This window comes from Pristiophorus japonicus, unplaced genomic scaffold (genome assembly GCF_044704955.1).
Source record: "Pristiophorus japonicus isolate sPriJap1 unplaced genomic scaffold, sPriJap1.hap1 HAP1_SCAFFOLD_477, whole genome shotgun sequence".
In the NCBI taxonomy this organism is placed as follows: Eukaryota; Metazoa; Chordata; class Chondrichthyes; family Pristiophoridae; genus Pristiophorus; species Pristiophorus japonicus.
This window is the reverse complement of record NW_027254382.1, coordinates 200,721-221,305: the sequence shown is the minus strand read 5'-3', so window position 1 is coordinate 221,305 and position 20,585 is coordinate 200,721. Positions and strand designations below refer to the sequence as shown.

General features: G+C 43.8%; 4 non-coding genes and 1 pseudogene across 4 annotated transcripts; 1 reads left to right on the top strand and 4 right to left on the bottom strand.

The window, feature by feature from the left end:
• LOC139252686 (zinc finger protein 239-like) overlaps positions 1-20,585 on the top strand; it is an 80,714-nt pseudogene that overhangs the window by 15,944 nt on the left and 44,185 nt on the right.
• trnaf-gaa (transfer RNA phenylalanine (anticodon GAA)) lies at positions 10,445-10,527 on the bottom strand. Its single transcript has one exon. It is a non-coding gene; the product is annotated as a tRNA-Phe (tRNA).
• Positions 14,411-14,482, bottom strand: trnad-guc (transfer RNA aspartic acid (anticodon GUC)). The gene has a single exon. It is a non-coding gene; the product is annotated as a tRNA-Asp (tRNA).
• Positions 18,339-18,410, bottom strand: trnad-guc (transfer RNA aspartic acid (anticodon GUC)). Its single transcript has one exon. It is a non-coding gene; the product is annotated as a tRNA-Asp (tRNA).
• Positions 20,303-20,374, bottom strand: trnad-guc (transfer RNA aspartic acid (anticodon GUC)). Its single transcript has one exon. It is a non-coding gene; the product is annotated as a tRNA-Asp (tRNA).

Sequence of the window (20,585 nt, the reverse complement as noted above, 5' to 3'; positions counted from 1 at the left end):
AGGTTAGGTAGAGGTTACACTATGCTTTTGTCATGAAGATAACCATAGCCAGCCTCAACATCAACGGCGGCAGAGAAGCACACCGTAGATTTTACAATTTTTCACTCCTGCGGGAGGGGAAATATGCGGTGTGCTTCCTGCAAGAAACCCACACCGTTCCGGGAGACGAAGCCACGTGTCTCCTGGAATGGCAAGGAGAGGTCCGCATGAGCCACCTCACCGCCACTTCTAGTGGGGTGGCCATCTTGTTGGCCCCGCATTTTCAGCCGGAGATCTTGGGGGTCGAGGAGCCCGTGCCAGCCGCTTGCTGCACGTCACGGTTTGCCTGGGGGACGTGCAGCTCCATCTCGTGAACGTGTACGCCCCTCAGCCCGGCCTGCAGCAAATGCGCTTCTTTGAAGAGGTGTCCGCTCTTCTTGGCTCCGTCGACGTCGGCGACTGCATTGTCCTCGGGGGAGATTTTAACTGCACCCTCGAGGCGAGGGACCGCTCCGGTGCCCCGCAGAGCATGACGGCGATGGAGAAGTTGAGGGACTTCTTGAGGCTATGGTGGGACGTGGGCAAGGCTCACTTCCACGTCTTCTTGTGCTGAAGTATTGCTTCCTCTGACTTGGATATGGCGTTATATTAGAGTCTCATTCAGCGCTTTACCCACCCGGCAAAAGTCCAATCCATTAAATATTTCGGTCATGACCCAGCACCCTCACATAAGATCCACCGCTTCACTCACTCCCTGTCACAACACCCAAACATCCCTTCCACTGGTACATTCAGTTCCTGTCCCACCATCCACACGTCCCATACATTGGTTCTTTCTGTACCTGTGCCAAACAGCACACGTCCCATCCGATGATTTCATCAGTCCTGACCCACACACCACAAGTCCCATTGGCTAGTTCATTTCATCCTGACACATTTCACACGTAATTGTTTGAGACAGCTGTTATTGCTCTCAATCTGAAATATAAATTCCCTGTTTTTCTCTTCCCTGCAGTGAACTTAGTGACAATAATGATCCTGTCTCGACGAAGGTGCGGTCTCTCCAAGTGTGTCTGCCGTTACCTGGTGGCAATGGCAGCGGTGGATCTACTGGTCGTTATTCTCGACCTGATATCCAGGCAGATTCCTATTGGTTATTCAACCGCTTTTGAGTTCATGTGGGCCATTAAAGTGTGTAATATCCATGCCATCCTGCTTTACGCAGTCACAGACTGTTCCGTCTGGTTCACAGTTGATTTTACCTTTGATCGATGTATAGCCATTTGTTGTCAGAAGCTCAAACCCAAATATTGCACCGAGAAAACGGTGACTGGGGTTGTGGGAACAGTGAGTGCGCTGTTCTGTGCACAGAACACTTTCTGGTAGTTTATGTTTGGAGGTATGTATCAGATTTCCAATAATCCCTGGTTTTGTTTTGTTATATGGGATGTCTATGCGTCACTAGCATGGGCAGTAATTGAATTCCTTCATTATATTATTACACCGTTTTTCCATTTGTTCTGATTCTTCTGCTCAATGCTTTAGCTGTCAAACACTTTTAGTATCGAGCAGAGCTCGTAGGCGACTCCGGGCCCACATTAGTGGGGAGGGTCCCAGTGACCCAGAGATGGAGATGCGAAGGAAATCCATCATTTTACTCTTTGTTATATCCGGCAATTTTATCCTCTTGTGGGCAGTGTTTCTGTGCTCTTCTGTGGTTAATCGATTGTATTCGTTAAAATTTCTTTCTGCATATCTACCTGATTATATACAAGAATTGGGATTTATGCTTCAGCTCCTGAGTTGATGCATCAACACATGTATTTATGCTGTGAAATTCAGAGAGGAGTTGAAGAATGTGGTGAAATATCCCTTTACTGTAATTTTTAAATGTATTAATTAATAAGAATCACACAATGTGTTGGGCGGGTGTTCTGCTCAATCCGCTCATCTCTGTGATACACACACAGTGAGGCCTGTTTTCATCTTTCACCGCCCGGATTCAGCGACTAACAGAAATGATAGAGGTGGGGAAGTCCACGGGGATCAGTGCAGCTGGGCCCCTGCAGGTTTTAACGCCGCTATGACCTCTGGTGCGGCCTGGGACAGGTTTATAAAGCTCCCAACCGCCAGGCTCGGGTCTGATGTGGTTACCCAAAGGCGTGGGGAATGTGTCTCTGTTACTGTACCGTCCACGGGCGGAAGGGCCGCTCAGTCCCAGCACTCCCAGGGAAACCACGGTGGAAATGGCCTGGGACCAAACAACAGCCAGGGAGGGAGGCTTTCAAAGGCTCAAAGCTCAGTGCTTTCAGCCTTTTACAGGCTCCTTATGTTTTTCTCCCAGTGGGGTTTAACCTGAGCAGCCCCAGCGCCTGCTGATAGCGACGAATCCTTCTTTCAGATAATCTACCTTTGGGATTAAAGGGTCTCCTGCAGACGGAGTATGTCCCAGTGACATTCACCACTGTAACGTTCCTTTGTAAATCTGCCTGAACAATGCAGTGATCTGCAGGATGAAGTGATGCCCGCAAATTGAACTCAGCTCCTCCTCACTCTCTGTAAATTCTCCTTGCTAAACATAGCCCATAATATACAGTGTTCAAAGAGGGTGGAAACGAGTTTGTTGCTAGGTATTGCTGTACCTGTGAAGTAATACAGCGGTGAAACCCCCATGACACTGTGCCTGAGCATTGTGACATCACAGACCTGCCCTTCTGACCAAGCCCTGGTCTGTTGTTGACCCACAATCGGATTTCAGACATCCCTTCTCCTTCACCCATCACCTTACATAGAGTTACATAACGTCTGCAACATAGAAAGAGGTCATTTGGTGGCCACCGCTGCACGTTGGTCTGAGCCTGTTTCTTGTGGTTTCCCTGGGGGCTCGTGGAGTCAGCAGCCCGACTGCCTGTAGACGGCAAATTTACAGAGCGACCTTCCCCACCCCGTCCCCTTTCGGCCCAGCACACCATGCCAGAGTTTACTGTATCACCACATCCTGATCTTAAACGGAGGGCACAAAGAGAGTGTTAAACTTGGGAATGGGGAGCGAGTGGGATTCAATGGTAAGTCCTGGGTGAGTCTGGCTGATTATTAGCTGTAAGAAGGGAAATTTAGTTTAAGGTTTTGAATTGAACTTAGAACTTTAACAAATGTAGTTAGCAGAAACTGCCTGTTAGTGGTAGTTAAATATCAGTCAGCATGTAAGTGTTAGTCCTCAATATGTGCTAATTCCTGCGAGCAATGGGCATGGAGCTGAGACAACTTGTGTGTGGCTCCAAAGGTAAGAATAAACACTAACTGCTGATGCACAATGTGTTCAGCACAGTGATATTAAACGGAATTTGGAGAGAATTGGAATGGGAACAGTGGTGGAAGGAGGTGCTGCTTTGGTCTCCAAAATACAGCAGGTAGATGAATGTTTGGTGAGTATTGCCTTTTTCTCGAAGCTTGGTCTAAACTAAGACCTGGGAGCAATAACAACACTTAATTAAAATAATAATTTAACTATATAACCTAATTAATTAATAGAATTATAAATAACCGTTTGAATAAAAACTAACTATTTAAATTAATTCAGTGTGTAAATAAGCAAATACATTTTAAAAAAATAACTAAAGATGGCAGGGTAGGCAATGAGTCAAGACTGCAGTGTGTGAGAGTTTGTGGACAGCAAATCTGTCCCGCATTTCCACATCTGCAGGAAATGTCTCTGCTTTATTCTCTCTGGCTCAGGGTAATTGGGCTGGAGTGCGAGTTCGACACATTCTGAAACACACAGGAGAAGTGATTTCTGGATAGTTTAATCCAGAAAACATTCACACCCCACAGAAAAGCGCAGGTTCAGGAAAGTCCGTGGCTGGATGGGTGCCATGTAGCGAGAACTGAGGAGAGGCTGAGAATGAGACACTGCTCCTGTCCAACAGGTAAGATAGACTCGTTACCTTTAACGAGAAGGATACAGATTGAGTGGAGGACAGCCACAATACATACCAAGGTACGTGGCTCAGAAGGTTGTCCACAGGCAGAGATAGGTAGAAATATTAAACAATTACTTTGCATCAGTATTTATCGGGGAGACAAAAAGGTGGACATGACATCGGATGATATTAGAAATGAAATAACTGCATTTAATAAGAACAAAAGGAAAATATTATTTAAACTAATCAAACCGAAAAAGGATAAAATGCTTGCTTCGGACGAATTACATCTTGGGAAGAGATAGCAGAGGCATTAATAAACATATTTAATATTTCGTTAGAATAAGGTGCAGTGCCGGAGGATTGGCAGATACCTAATGTAATACCTATTTTTAAGAAGGGAGATGGAACGTGTCTGAGGAACTATAGCCCAGTCAACTTAACATCCTTGGTAGGAAAAATAATGGAATCCCTACTAAAGGAGAAAGTGGAAGAACAACTAGAAACCAAAAATGAATAGTCAGCATGGATTATAAAAGGGAAAGTCTTGAATTGACCAAATTCTTTGAATTTTTCGAAGAAGTAACAGATAGCGTAAACTAACGTAATGTAGTAGATGTAATTTATCTAGATTTTCCAAAGGCCTTCGATAGGATACCCCATAATCGACTGAAAGGGCAGATCACAAATCGTAATTACAATTAATAATAATAATTGGGATGTTTTGAAATGGAGTTAACAGATTTTTAAATGGATTCCACAGCCTGATTATCAGACTGTGAAAAGCATGTGTGGGAAGCCTTCCGCACAGGGTCAGATGTTCCAATTCATAGACCAAAGGCCTTGGGAGCTGGGCACAGACACAGATAACATAGGATTTGAATTCTATAACAAAATACAAGTTAAATAAAAAGAATCATAACAACATGTATCCTGAATTACCAATTAAACATATAGAGGCCAGATTGGAGGAAGCAACCTACCAGATAATCATGTATTAATTAATCAGCACGTATTAATTGTAACTTGCATAATTATGTAATGCTATAATCTGAAACTGTATAAAATAAGATGTCTCTGGCAGTTTCTCTGAGCATTCCTTCAAGGATAGCTCCCCTGTTGGCTTGTATCTTTTATTAATAAAAATTGCATTTACTTTAAGGCTAACGGACTCCGAGTGGTGATTTGAAGTTAACCCTAACAACTTGACGCAGTCAGCAGGATCTACTGGACGGGCAGATTAGACTCAAAAAGCCCACCAACCTAACAACGAATGAGTAGAGAATTACCTTGAGGAATTCTCCTCGCAAAGTAACCAGATCCAACGAATCTGAAGCAGAGTCTGTGCAGCCAGTAAATCCAGTTGAGGGGTGCGTCAGGACAAAATAAGTAAATACATGTGTCGGGAGAATAAGTACGTATACGGGATATCGGGGTAAAAGCCTCGGTGTAAATGGTTCCGCTTAAGTAAAGATGTTAAAACAGGAACTGGGGAAAAAGCCCCTGTGTAAGAAATGGCAAAGGAATCTGCTAAGGCATTTGGAGGGGTGATGTATAAACCACCAGAAGAGTTTCTGAGAGATAAATCTGAAAAGCTTAAGAAGATGGTTAAGGCAGGATATGATGAAGCGAAAAAGAGCAGTTTAACAGCCGGAAAGATGAATAGAAAGATACCCGAAGGTGAGATGGACAGAAAAAGTGACAAAAGACAAGAGGATGTAAGTATAAAAATAGATATAGATGACAGAAGGGAATGGACAGAGGAATTTGCCCCAAATTTGTATCCCCACACTAACAGGGTTATGATTAGGAGCAGAGGAAAATAAAGGATTCATTGGGGCCAGAAGACTAGCTTAGTAGATATTTTTCCGAAGACCATAATAAAAACTGTTACTGACTACCTTAAGTGAAGTATTGATCCGAAATTAGAGCCGGCCAAACAATAAGCTTTGTTGAATGAAGAGAGAACTTTGTGAATGTCTGTCTTTGAATGAAAGTGATTGAGTGATTTTTGACTGCGGAATATTTGAGGTGGGAATTAATGAATTTTTCATGTGTCTGAAAGCCTGCTTCAGAAAGTGGTGGAGCTGTCTGTTGTTTTGGCTCCACCCACTTTTTCAGACAGAGTGAAAGTTTTTTTTAACCCTGTGCAGTGTTGTCCTGTATGAGGGAAGTTTTAAGAAAGTATGAACCTAGAATTGAATTACATTTTAATTTAGAAACCCACTTGTGTATTTATTCGGAAGATATGTTCTGGAGCTCGGAAATGCACAAAGGACAGATTTGTCAAGCAAAAGATAAAAAATGCATGTTGGTTTAAAAAAAAATTACTGGGGAAGTACGCCCCATATTCCTTTGTGTAAACACTTGATGAAAAAGCTTCTAGCTCAGTAAAAATATTTTTAAATAAATTGTGTAAAAAATGTTACCTGAATATTGTAAACCAGGGGAATAAACCTTGGGAAATTGCGTGGTAGTTAAACCTGGAACAGAAGTAATGTTGTTATTTGACAATGTCCAGCATGAAATGTGACCTGTGAGCATAAATTGAACAGCCAGAAAAAATTAGCCACAAGACGAAAGCATTGTAAACATGATTGCTAGACCCAATCCTGAGAATAGCTAGTGACACATCAGGAGCAAGGGAGTAACACAAGCAGCTGAGACACAAAGAAGGAAGAAAGAGGAGATCTATAGCAAATGACGTATTAACTGTACAGGGACATCTCGAGTAGGTGCACCAGATATACAGGTGATCCAGGCAAGTGTAGATAGTTTGAGGGGAACAACGGATTTACTAATCAGGAAACAGACCAGGATTGGGATAGAATCTTCACAGTTAGAATCCAAAACATCCAAAAAAATGCTACAGGGTGTATCCGTATTGGAAGGCCATGCACGAACAATTAACGAGCTAAATAAGCAGGAATTGAGAGGACGATGCCGAGGACAGGAAAAGAGACACATGTCATGCCTATGGGAGGTGGATGATTGGTCAGGTGAGACACAATGTGGATCAGATACAAACCGGGCAAGTTACAGATTCAATAAATAGCACCCAGTTAAAAGAAATGGCACAGCACACTGGGCCATTAGATGCATGCACCCTGAAACATAGAAACATAGAAACATCGAAAAAGTTTGCAAGAATAGACCATTCGCCCCTTCAAGCCTGCACCAACATTCAATAAGATCATGGCTGATCATTCACCTCAGTACCCCTTGACAGCTTTCGCACCACACCCCTTGATCCCATTAACTTAACGGCCATATCCAACTCCCTCTTGAATATATCTAATGAACTGGCATCAACAACGTTCTGCGGAAGAGAATTCCACATGTTAACAACTCTCTGAGTGAAGAAGTTTCTCCTCATCTCGGTCCTAAATGGCTTATCCCTTGTCCTCAGACTATGACCACTGGTTCTGGACTTCCCCAACATCGGGAACATTCTTCGTGCATCTAACCTGCCCAGTCCCGTCAGAATGTTTCTGAGGTCCCCTCTCATTCTTCTAAACACCAGTGAATACAGACTCAGTCGATCCTATCTCTCCTCATATGTCAGTCCTCCCATCCCGGAAATCAGTCTGGTGAACCTTTGCTGCACTCCCTCAATAGCATGAACGTCCTTCCTCAGATTAGAACAAAACTGAACACAGTATTCCAGGTGAGGTTTCACCAAGGCCCAGTACAGCTGCTCTATTAAAATCCCCAAGATATGGGGCCAACATGCTATTTGCCTTCTTTCTGTCTCCTGCACCTGCATGACAATCTTCAATGACTGATGTACCATGACACCCGGATCTCGTTGCACTTCCCCTTTTCCTCTTCTGCCGCCATTCAAATAATATTCTGCCTTCGTGTTTCTGCCACCAAAGTGCATAACCTCACATCTATCCACATTACACTACATCTGCCATGCAATTGCCCACTCACCTAACCTGTCCAAATCACCCTGCAGCCTCTTAGCATCCTCCTCACATTTCACACCGCCATCCAGCATATTGTCATCTGCAAACTTGGAGATATTATTCAAAATTTCTTCATCTAAATCATTGATGTATATTGTAAATTGCTGGCGTCCCAGCACTGAGCCCTGCGGCACCCAACTAGTCACTGTCTGCCATTATGAAAATTACCCGTTTATCCCGACTCTCTGCTTCCTGTCTGCCAATGAGTTCTCTATCCACGTCAATACATTACCCCCAATACCATGTGCTTTAATTTTGCACACCAACCTCTTGTGTGGGACCTTGTCAAAATTATTTTGCTAGTCCCACTACACCATATCCACTGGTTCTCCCTTGTCGGCTCTACTAGTTACATCCTCACACAATTCTAGAAGATTTGTCATGCTTGATTTTCCATTCATAAATCCATGCTGACTTGGACCAATCCTGTCACTGCTTTCCAAATGGGCTGCTATTTCATCTTTAAAAATTAATTACGACATTTTCCCCACCACTGATGTCAGGCTAACTGGTCTATAATTACCCGTTTTCTCTCTCCCTCCTTTTTCAAAATGTGCTGTTAGATTAGCTACCCTCCAGTCCATACAAACTGATCGAGAATCGATGGACTGTTGGAAAATAATCACCAATGCATCCACTATTTCTAGGGCCACTTCCTTAAGTACTCTGGGATGCAGACCATCAGGCCCCGGGGATTTATTGGCCTTTAGTCCCATCAATTTCCCTAACACAATTTCCCACAAATAAGGATTTTCTTCAGTTTCTCCTTCTCACTAGCCCCTCGGTCACGTACCATTTCCAAAAGATTATGCGCGTCTTCCTTCGTGAAGGCAGAACCAAAGTATTTGTTCAACTGGTCTACCATTTCTTTGTTCCCTATTATAAATTCACCTGAATCTGACTGCAAGGGACCTACGTTTGCCTTCACTACTCTTTTTCTCTTCAAATATTTATAGAAGTGTTTATGTTCCCAGCAAGCTTCCTCTCATACTCTATTTTCCCCCTCCTAATTAAACCCTTTGTCCTCCTCTGCTGTATTCTAAATTTCTCCCCGTCCTCGGATTGATGCTTTTTCTGACCAATTTATATGCCTCTTCCTTGGATTTAACGCTATCCTTAATTTACCTTGTTAGCCACGGTTGAGCCACCTTTCCCATTTTATTTTTACTCCAGACAGGGATGTCCAATTGTTGAAGTTCATCCATGTGATCTTTATATGTTTTCCATTGCCTATCTGCCGTCAACCCTTTATGTATCATTTCCCAGTCTATGCTAGCCAATTCATGTCTCATACCATCGAAGTTACCTTTCCTTAAGTTCACGACCCCAGTCTCAGAATTAATTTTTCACTCTCCACCTTAACAAAGAATTCTACCTTATTGTGGTTACTCTTCCCCAAGGGGCCTCGCACAACAAGATTGCTAATTAGTCCTTTCTCATTACACATCAAGCAGTCGAGGATGGCCAGCCCTCTAGATGGTCCCTCGACATATTGGTCGAGAAAACCATCCCTAATACACTCCAGAAAATCCTTCTCCACCGTATTACTACCAGTTTGGTTAGCCCAATCTATGTGTAGATTAAAGTCGCCCATGATAACTGATGTACCTTTATTGCACACATCCCTACTTTCTTGTTGGATGCTGTCAGCAAACTCACTACGATAGTTTGGTGGTACACAACGCCCACTAGCGTTTTTTCCCCTTTGATATTCCACAGATCCACCCACGTGGAATCCACACGAATGTCCTTCCTGACTATTGCATTCATTTCCTCTTCAACCAGCAATGCCACCCACCTCCTTTTCCTTTGTGTCTATCCTTCCTGACTGGTGAATACCCCTGGATGTTGCATTCCCGGCCTTCGTCAACCTGGAGCCATTTCTCCATGATGCCAATTGCATCATATTCATTAATTGCTGCCTGTGCAGTTAATTTGTCCACCTTATTACGAATACTCCTCGCATTGAGGCACAGTGCCTTCAGGCTTGTTATCTTAACACACCTTGTCCCTTAGAAGTTTGCTGCAATATGGCCCTTTTTGATTTTTTCCTTTGGGTTTATCTGCCCTCCACCCTTACATTTCTGCCCCCAACGGTTCCATCCCGCTGCCATATCAGTTTAACCCCTCCCCAACAACATGAGCAAACTCTCCCTCGTGGACATTGGTTCTGCTGAGGTGCAGACCGTCCGGTTTGCACAGGTCCCAGCTCCCACAGAACGGTTCCAATGTCCCAAGAAATTGAATCCCTCCCTTCTGCAAAACACAGTCATCTGAACTATCCTGCGATTCCTACTCTGAAAAGTGGTAGCTCTCCCTGAGATTGCTACCTTTGAGGTCCGATTTTTTAATTTAGCTCCCAGCTCCCTAAATTCAGCTTCTAATTCCTCAGACACAGAGAGTCAGACTCAAACACATAAAGAGCACTCTAAAGACAGAGAGTGAGAGGCACAGATACATTGCACAATTCCATTTGTTTGAATGTTACAAAGTTAACGACAAATGCAGATTCAACAGAATAGATTTTGGTATAACTGAGCAGGATGGCAGGAAATCGGTTTGAATTTAAAGATTTACCAGGAGTGGGGTTCGAACCCATGCAGGTATAAACCCTTTGGATTTTCCGTCCAACGCCTTAACAACTCGGCCATCCTGGTTTCGTCAGTATTCGGATTTTGTCTTTGTGAGAATCTGGGCTGCAGCTCCACTCTCACAGACACAGGTTTTCAATGAGCATTTTCGAATATTTATAGTAATATTGACACAGGGGCAACTCTCCTGTTCTTTTTCGAGTAATGCTCTGGGAGCTTTCACATCCACCCGAGGGTGCAGACAGAACTTCAATTTAACATTTTATCCGAAAGTCAACAGCTTCAACAATGCAAAATCCCCCAAGTACTGCATTTGAATGTCAGCCAAGATTATATGTTCAAGTCTCAGGAGTGGGACTTACACACACAACCTCCTTATTCAGTCGAGAATGCTGCCACTGAACCAAAGCCGATACCAAAGTTCACATCCGTATTATTTTCCCCAAGTCTTTTTATAAAGTTTCAGGACATACAGAAGTAATATTCAACATTTTAAAAAAGCTTCATTGTCGTCGGGGTATTGAACGCCTACCTCGCGCGTGAAAGAGAGGGATATTAACTAAGACACGAATGAGGAGCTGACGGGTGTGGATTCTGTCAGTGCAGGAATCGAGCTGAGAACAGAAATGGACACCATGAGAAGTAGACAGACACATTGAGAGACAGAGACAAACCGACAAACAGGGAGAGACAGACAGCGAGATAGAGACAACGTGAGACAGAAAGTGTGAGACTGAGAAGGAGAGGCAGACTGAGTGAGAAAAAGACACAAACACACACACATACAGATATAAAGAGAGAGAGGGAAACAGTGAGAGAAAGACAGTGATAAAGACAGTAACAAGGAGAGAGACAGATGAAGAGTGAGCGACAGATAGAGAGATATAGAGAGATATAAACAGAAAATGATGGAAATACTCAGCAGGTTAGAGACAGGAACTAACAGAGACAGGCAAATAGAGACAGACAGGTCGAGACATAGACAGACAGAGATGATGGGAATGAGAGAGACAGTCAGACAGAGAGACTGAGAGAATCCCACTGGAACAGAACTGGACATCGTGAGAAAGAGACAGACACGTTGAGAGACAGACAAAGAGGGAAACAGGAAGAGACAGACAGCGAGATAGAGGCAAAGAGAGACAGAATGTTTGAGATTGAGAGGGAGGGTCAGTCTGAATGAGAAAACGACTCAAACACATACATACAGAGAGATGTGTTTGTGTGCTCCATAAAGAGAAGGAGGCAAATATGATGCAATGACAGAGACAAAGACAGGGACAATGAAAGAGACAAAGAGGGAGACAGATAGAGAGAAAGACAGATAGAGACAATAATTCGGTTCTGTCTTTACAAAGGAAGATACAAAAAACCTTCCGAATGTACGAGGGGACTGTGCATCTCGTGAGAATGAGGAACTGAGAGATATCCTTATTGGCGGGAAATTGTGTTGGAGAAATTGTTGGGATTAAAAGCCGATAAATCCCCGGCTCCTGATAGTCTACATCCCAGAGAACTTAAGGAAGTGGCCCTAGAAATAGTGGATGCATTGTTGATCATTTTCCAACAATCTATCGACTCTGGATCAGTTCCTATGGACTGGAGGGTAGCTAAGGTGATGGCACTTTTTAAAAAAGGAGGGAGAGAGAAAGCAGCTAATTATAGACCAGTTAGCCTGGCATCAGTCGTGGGGAAAATATTGGAATCAATCATTAAGGATGAAATAGCAGCCCATTTGGAAAGCAGTGACAGGATCGGACCGAGTCAGCATGGATTTATGAAAGTGAAATCACGCTTGACGAATCTTCTGGAATTTTTTGAGGATGTAATGAGTAGAGTGGAAAAGGGAGAACCAGTGGATGTGGTGTATTTGGACTTTCAATAGGCTTTTGACAAGGTCCCGCACTAGAGATTGGTGCACAAAATCATAGCGCATGGTATTGGGATTAATGTACTGACATGGATAGAGAACTGGTTGGCAGACAGGATGCAGAGAATCGGGATAAACGGGTCCTTTTCAAACTGGCAGGAAGTGACTAGTGGGGTGCCGCAGGGCTCAGTGCTGGGACTCCAGCTCTTTACAATATACATGAACGATTTGGTTGAAGGAATAGAGTGTAATTTCTCCAAGTTTGCGGATGACACTAAACTGGGTGGCGGTCCGAGCTGTGAAGAGGATGCTAAGAGGCTGCAGGGTGAATTGGACAGATTAGGTGAGTGGGCAAATACATGGCAGATGCTGTATAATGTGGATAAATGTGAGGTTATCCATTTTGGGGGCAACAACACGAAGGCAGAATATTATCTGAATGGCGGAAAACTAGAAAAAGGGGAGGTGCAGTGAGACCTTGGTGTTATGGTTCATCAGTCACTGAAAATGGGCATGCAGGTACAGCAGGCGGAAAAGAAGGCAAATGGTATGTTGGCCTTCGTAGCTAGAGGATTTGAATATAGGAGCCAGGAGATCTTTCTGCAGTTGTACAAGGCCTTAGTGAGGACACACCTGGAATATTGTGTTCAGTTTTCGTCTCCTAGTCTGAGGAAGGACGTTCCTGCTGTTGAGGGAGTGCAGCGAAGGTTCACCAGACTGATTCCAGGGATGGCAGGACTGTCATATGAGGAGAGATTGGATCAACTAGGCCTTTAATCACTGGCGTTTAGAATGATGAGAGGGGATCTCATAGAATCATATAAGATTCTGACGGGAATGCACAGGTTAGATTCGGGAAGAATGTTCTCGATGTTGGGGAAGCCAGAACCAGGGGACATAGTCTTAGGATAAGATGCAGGCCATTTAGCAGTGAGATGAGTAGAAACTTCTTCACTCAGAGAGTTGTTGACCGGTGGAATTCCCTGCCACAGAGAGCTGTTGAAGCCAGTTTATTGGATATATTCAAGAGAGAGTTAGATATGGTCCTTACGGTTAAGTGGATGAAGTGGGATGGAGAGGAAAACAGGAAAGGGTAACTGAAAGAATGATCAGCCATGATAATATTGAATGGCGGTGCAGGGTCGAAGGGCCTAATGGCCTACTCCTGCAGCTTTTTTCTATGTTTCTATGTTTCAAAAACAGAAAATGATGGAAATGTTCATCAGATTAGATACAGGGACAACATGAGACAGCAAAGACACGGACAGGGAGTGCTGCACTTGAGTGTTTGCCAAGATGATAATGCTCAAGTCTCAGAAGTGCGACTTGAACACACAAACTCCCGATTCAGTCGAGAATGCTGCCACTGAAACAAAGCCAATACAAAAGTTCACAACCTTATTATTTCCCCCAAGTCTGTTTTATAAGTTCCAGGACATACCAAATTCATGGTGATGATTTCCACAGACAGGTGAACATACACAGAGACATATATAGAGATAGACAGACACAGAGACACAGATAACCAAACATGTGCACGCACCAACGGGCATGCACAGATGCCTTCTTCATCTCGAGGGATAGACAGGCTGAATCACTGTCGCAACTTTGACTGATGTTTGCGATTTTTGAAACGGATGTATCGTGAATATTGCAGATTAATAAAAATGAGAAAAAAATGTCAGTGTTGAAAGGTGTGGGACGTTATTCCATCGATCTTAGGAGCAGTTTGGCAGAGAACCGGTTAAATTGTGAAATGGAATGAAAAATGCTGAGAATGGTAGTCGGCAGGATTCGAACATGCGCGGGATAACCCAATGGATTTCTAGGCCATCGCCTTAACCACTCGGCCACGACTACTGTGTCACTGCCTTTTCAAACGTTACTCAGAAAAAACTCAGTCATCCATCTCTGTGCAGCAGACGGCCAAAGACGCCTGAAAGATTCTCCGTTTGCTAAAAATCTGGACCAGGCAATCTCCTCTATCTGTATTTTTACAGTTCGATATTGCTCTGGAACTTTTTAATCTGAATCTCTTCCAAGAAACAGAAGTAAAATTCTACATTTTGAAACAACTGCCTCCCCGTCGGGGAATTGAACCCCGGTCTCCCGCGTGACAGGCGGGGATACTCACCACTATACTAACGAGGAACTGACGTGTACTAGTTCTGCCAGAGCAGTAATCGAGCCACTGTGAACAGAATTGGACACCATGAGAAGTCAACAGACACATTGAGAGACAGAGACAAACCGACAAACAGGGAGAGACAGACAGCGAGATAGAGACAACGAGAGACAGAAAGTGTGAGACTGAGAAGGAGAGGCAGACTGAGTGAGAAAAAGACTCAAACATATACATATACAGAGATATGTGTGTGTTTGATCTATCAAGAGAGAGAGAGGGAAAGAGTGATAGAAAGACAATGATAAAGACAGTTACAAGGAAAGAGACAGATGGAGAGAGAGCGATAGAGACTGAAACAGAAAATGATGGACATACTTCTCAGCTTACAGGCAGGGACTAACAGAGACAGGCAAAGACATGGACAGACCGAAATGATGGGAAAGAGAGAGCCAGTCAGACAAACAATCTGAGAGAATCCCATTGGAACAGACGTGGCACCGTGAGAAAGAGACAGATTGAGAGACAGAGACAAACAGAGAAACAGGGACATCCAGAGTGAGTCAGACTGAGAGAGACAAAGACTCAAACATACAAACACATACACAACTCTCTGAAGAGAGAGAGAGGGAGAGACCGAGCGACGCAGATACATTTCACAATTTCATTTCATTATCGGTTCAGAGTGTCACATTGTTACAGAAAATTGCTGATTCAACCGATGAAAATCCGGTCTCACTGATCAGAATGGGAGGAAATCCGTGTTAAATTAAAGAGATACCAGGAGTGGTGTGCGAACCCACGCGGGAAAAATCCATTAAAATTCAAGGCCAACGCCTCAACCACTCGGCGATCCTCGTCCTATGAGAACCTGCATTCCGTCTCTGTGAGAATCTGGGCTTCAACCCCGACCCCACATACAAACACATACACATCGGCTTTCAGTGAGCATTTAGGAACATTTTTAGAAATATTGAGACGGGGGCAACTCTCCTATTCTTTTTCGAGTAATGCACTGGGAACTTTCATATCCACCCGAGGGTGCAGACGGAGATTCAATTTAACATTTCATCCGAAAGTCAACAGCTTCAACATTGCAAATTCCCCAAGTGCTGCACTTGAGTGTTTGCCAGGATGATAATGCTCAAGTCTCAGAAGTGCGACTTGAACACACAAACTCCCGATTCAGTCGAGAATGCTGCCACTGAACCAAAGCCGATACAAAAGTTCACAACCTTATTATTTCCCCCAAGTCTTTTTTATAAATTCCAGGACATACCAAATTCATGGTGATGATTTCCACAGACAGTTGCACATACACAGAGACATATAGAGAGATAGACAGAAACAAAGACACGCACACACATAACCAAAAATGTGCACGCACCAACGGGCATGCACAGATGCCTTCGTCATCTCGAGGGATAGACAGGCTGAATCACTGTCGCAACTTTGACTGATGTTTGCGATTTTTGAAACGGATGTATCGTGAATATTGCAGATGAATAAAAATGAGAAAAAAATGTCAGTGTTGAAAGGTGTGGGACGTTATTCCATCTATCTCAGGATCAGTTTGGCAGAGAACCGGTTAAATTGTGAAATGGAATGAAAAATGCTGAGAATGGTATTCGGCAGGATTCGAACATGCGCGGGATAACCCAATGGATTTCTAGTCCATCGCCTTAACCACTCGGCCACGACTACTGTGTCGCTGCCTTTTCAAACGTTACTCAGAAAAAACTCAGTCATCAATCTCTGTGCAGCAGACGGCCAAAGACTCCTGAAAAATTCTCCGTTTGCTAAAAATCTGGACGAGGCAATCTCCTCTATCTGTATTTTTACAGTTCGATATTGCTCTGGAACTTTTTAATATTAATCTCTTCCAAGAAACAGAAGTAAAACTCTACGATTTGAAATAACTGCCTCCCCGTCGGGGAATTGAACCACAGTCTCCCGCATGACAGGCGGGGATACTCACCACTATACTAACGAGGAACTGACGTGCACCACTTCTGTCAGAGCAGTAATCGAGCCACTGTGAACAGAACTGGGCACCATGAGAAGTCGACAGACTCATTGAGAGACAGAGACAAACCGACAAACAGGGAGAGACAGACAGCGAGATAGAGACAACGAGAGTCAGAAAGTGTGAGACTGAGAAGGAGAGGCAGACTGAGTGAGAAAAAGACTCAAACATTTCCATATACAGAGATGTGTGTGTGTGATCTATTATGAGAGAGAGAGGGAAAGAGTGATAGAAAGACAATGATAAAGACAGTTACAAGGAGAGAGACAGATGGAGAGAGAGCGATAGAGACTAAAACAGAAAATGATGGAAATACTTCTCAGCTTACAGGCAGGGACTCACAGAGACAGGCAAAGACATGGACAGACCGAAATGATGGGAAGGAGAGAGCCAGTCAGACAAAGATTCTGAGAGAATCCCATTGGAACAGACGTGGCACCGTGAGAAAGAGTCAGATTGAGAGACAGAGACAAACAGAGAAACAGGGACAGCCAGAGTAGTCAGACTGAGAGAGACAAAGACTCAAACACACAAACACATGCACAAATCTCTGAAGAGAGAGAGAGGTGGAGACCGAGCGAACGCAGATGCATTTCACAATTTCATTTCATTATCGGTTCAGAGTGTCACATTGTTACAGAAAATTGCTGATTCAACCGATGAAAATCCGGTTCACTGATCAGAATGGGAGGAAATCCGTGTTAAATTAATGAGATACCAGGAGTGGGGTACGAACCCACGCGGTAAACAACCATTAAAATTCAAGGCCAACGCCTCAACCATTCGGCTATCCTGGTCCTGTGAGAGCCTGCATTCTGTCTCTGTGAGAATCTGGGCTTCAACCCCAACCCCACATACAAACACATACACATCGGCTTTCAGTGAGCATTTACGTACATTTTTAGTGATATTGAGACGGGGGCAACTCTCTAATTCTTTTTCGAGTAATGCACTGGGAACTTTCATATCCACGCGAGGGTGCAGACGGAGCTTCAATTTAACATTTCATCCGAAAGACAACAGCTTCAACATTGCAAAATTCCCCAAGTGCTGCACTTGAGTGTTAGCCAAGATGATAATGCTCACGTCTCAGAAGTGCGACTTGAACACACAAACTCCCGATTCAGTCGAGAATGCTGCCACTGAAACAAAGCCGATACAAAAGTTCACAACCTTATAATTTCCACCAAGTCTGTTTTATAAGTTCCAGGACATACCAAATTCATGGTGATGATTTCCACAGACAGGTGCACATACACAGAGACATATATAGAGATAGACAGACACAGAGACACACACACACATAACCAAAAATTTGCACTCACCAACGGGCATGCACAAATGCCTTCGTCATCTCGAGGGATAGACAGGCTGAATCACTGTCGCAGCTTTGACTGTTTGCGATTTTTGAAACGGATGTATCGCGAATATTGCAGATTAATAAAAATGAGAAAAAAATGTCAGTGTTGAAAGGTGTGGGACGTTATTCAATCTATCTCAGGATCAGTTTGGCAGAGAACCGGTTAAATTGTGAGATGGAATGAAAAATGCTGAGAATCGTAGTCGGCAGGATTCGAACCTGCGCAGGATAACCCAATGCATTTCTAGTCCATCGCCTTAACCACTCGGCCACGACTACTATGTTGCTTCCTTTTTTTAACGTTACTCAGAAAAAACTCAGTCATCCATCTCTGTGCAGCAGACGGCCAAAGACTCCTGAAAAATTCTCCGTTTGCTAAAAATCTGGACGAGGCAATCTCCTCTACCTGTATTTTTACAGTTCGATATTGCTCTGGAACTTTTTAATATTCTTCTCTTCCAAGAAACAGAAGTAAAACTCTACGATTTGAAATAACTGCCTCCCCGTCGGGGAATTGAACCCCGGGCTCCCGCGTGACAGGCAGGGATACTTCCCACTATACTAACGAGGAACTGACGTGCACCAGTTCTGCCAGAGCAGTAATCGAGCCACTGTGAACAGAACTGGACACCATGAGAAGTCGACAGACACATTGAGAGACAGAGACAAACCGACAAACAGGGAGAGACAGGCAGCGAGATAGAGACAACGAGAGACAGAATGTGTGAGACTGAGAAGGAGAGGCAGACTGAATGAGAAAAAGACTCAAACATATACATATACAGAGATGTGTGTGTGTTTGATCTATTAAGAGAGAGAGAGGGAAAGAGTGATAGAAAGACAATGATAAAGACAGTTACAAGGAAAGAGACAGATGGAGAGAGAGCGATAGAGACTAAAACAGAAAATGATGGAAATACTTCTCAGCTAACAGGCAGGGACTAACAGAGACAGGCAAAGACATGGACAGACCGAAATGATGGGAAAGAGAGAGCCAGTCAGACTAAGAATCTGAGAGAATCCCATCGGAACAGACGTGACACCGTGAGAAAGAGACAGATTGAGAGACAGAGACAAACAGAGAAACAGGGACAGCCAGAGTGAGTCAGACTGAGAGAGACAAAGACACATACATACAAACACATACACAACTCTCTGAAGAGAGAGAGAGGGAGAGACCGAGCGACGCAGATACATTTCACAATTTCATTTCATTATCGGTTCAGAGTGTCACATTGTTACAGAAAATTGCTGATTCAACCGATGAAAATCCGGTCTCACTGATCAGAATGGGAGGAAATCCGTGTTAAATTAAAGAGATACCAGGAGTGGTGTGCGAACCCACGCGGGAAAAATCCATTAAAATTCAAGGCCAACGCCTCAACCACTCGGCTATCCTCGTCCTGTGAGAACCTGCATTCCGTCTCTGTGAGAATCTGGGCTTCAACCCCAACCCCACATACAAACACATACACATCGGCTTTCAGTGAGCATTTACGAACATTTTTAGGAATATTGAGACGGGGGCAAATCTCCTATTCTTTTTCGAGTAATGCACTGGGAACTTTCATATCCACCCGAGGGTGCAGACGGAGCTTCAATTTAACATTTCATCCGAAGGTCAACAGCTTCAACATTGCAAAATTCCCCAAGTGCTGCACTTGAGTGTTTGACAGGATGATAAAGCTCAAGTCTCAGAAGTGCGACTTGAACACACAAACTCCCGATTCAGTCGAGAGTGCTGCCACTGAACCAAAGCCGATACAAATGTTCACAATCTTATTATTTCCCCCAAGTCTTTTTTATAAGTTCCAGGACATACTAAATTCATGGTGATGATTTCCACAGACAGTTGCACATACACAGAGACATATATAGAGATAGACAGACACAAAGACACGCACACACATAACCAACAATGTGCACGCACCAACGGGCATGCACAGATGCCTTCGTCATCTCGAAGGATAGACAGGCTGAATCACTGTCGCAACTTTGACTGATGTTTGCGATTTTTGAAACGGATGTATCGTGAATATTGCAGATTAATAAAAATGAGAAAAAAATGTCAGTGTTGAAAGGTGTGGGACGTTATTCCATCTATCTCAGGATCAGTTTGGCAGAGAACCGGTTAAATTGTGAGATGGAATGAAAAATGCTGAGAATCGTAGTCGGCAGGATTCGAACATCCGCGGGATAACCCAATGGATTTCTAGTCCATCGCCTTAACCACTCGGCCACGACTACTGTGCCGCTGCCCTTTCAAACGTTACTCAGAAAAAACTCAGTCATCCATCTCTGTGCAGCAGACGGCCAAAGACGGCTGAAAAATTCTCCGTTTGCTAAAAATCTGGACGAGGCAATCTCCTCTGTCTGTATTTTTACAGTTCGATATTGCTCTGGAACCTTTTATGAATCTCTTCCAAGAAACAGAAGTAAAATTTTACAATTTGAAACACCTGCCTCCCCGTCGGGGAATTGAACCCCGGGCTCCCGCGTGACAGGCAGGGATACTTCCCACTATACTAACGAGGAACTGACGTGCACCAGTTCTGCCAGAGCAGTAATCGAGCCACTGTGAACAGAACTGGACACCATGAGAAGTCGACAGACACATTGAGAGACAGAGACAAGCCGACAAACAGGGAGAGACAGACAGCGAGATAGAGACAACGAGAGACAGAAAGTGTGAGACTGAGAAGGAGAGGCAGACTGAGTGAGAAAAAGAATCAAACATATACATATA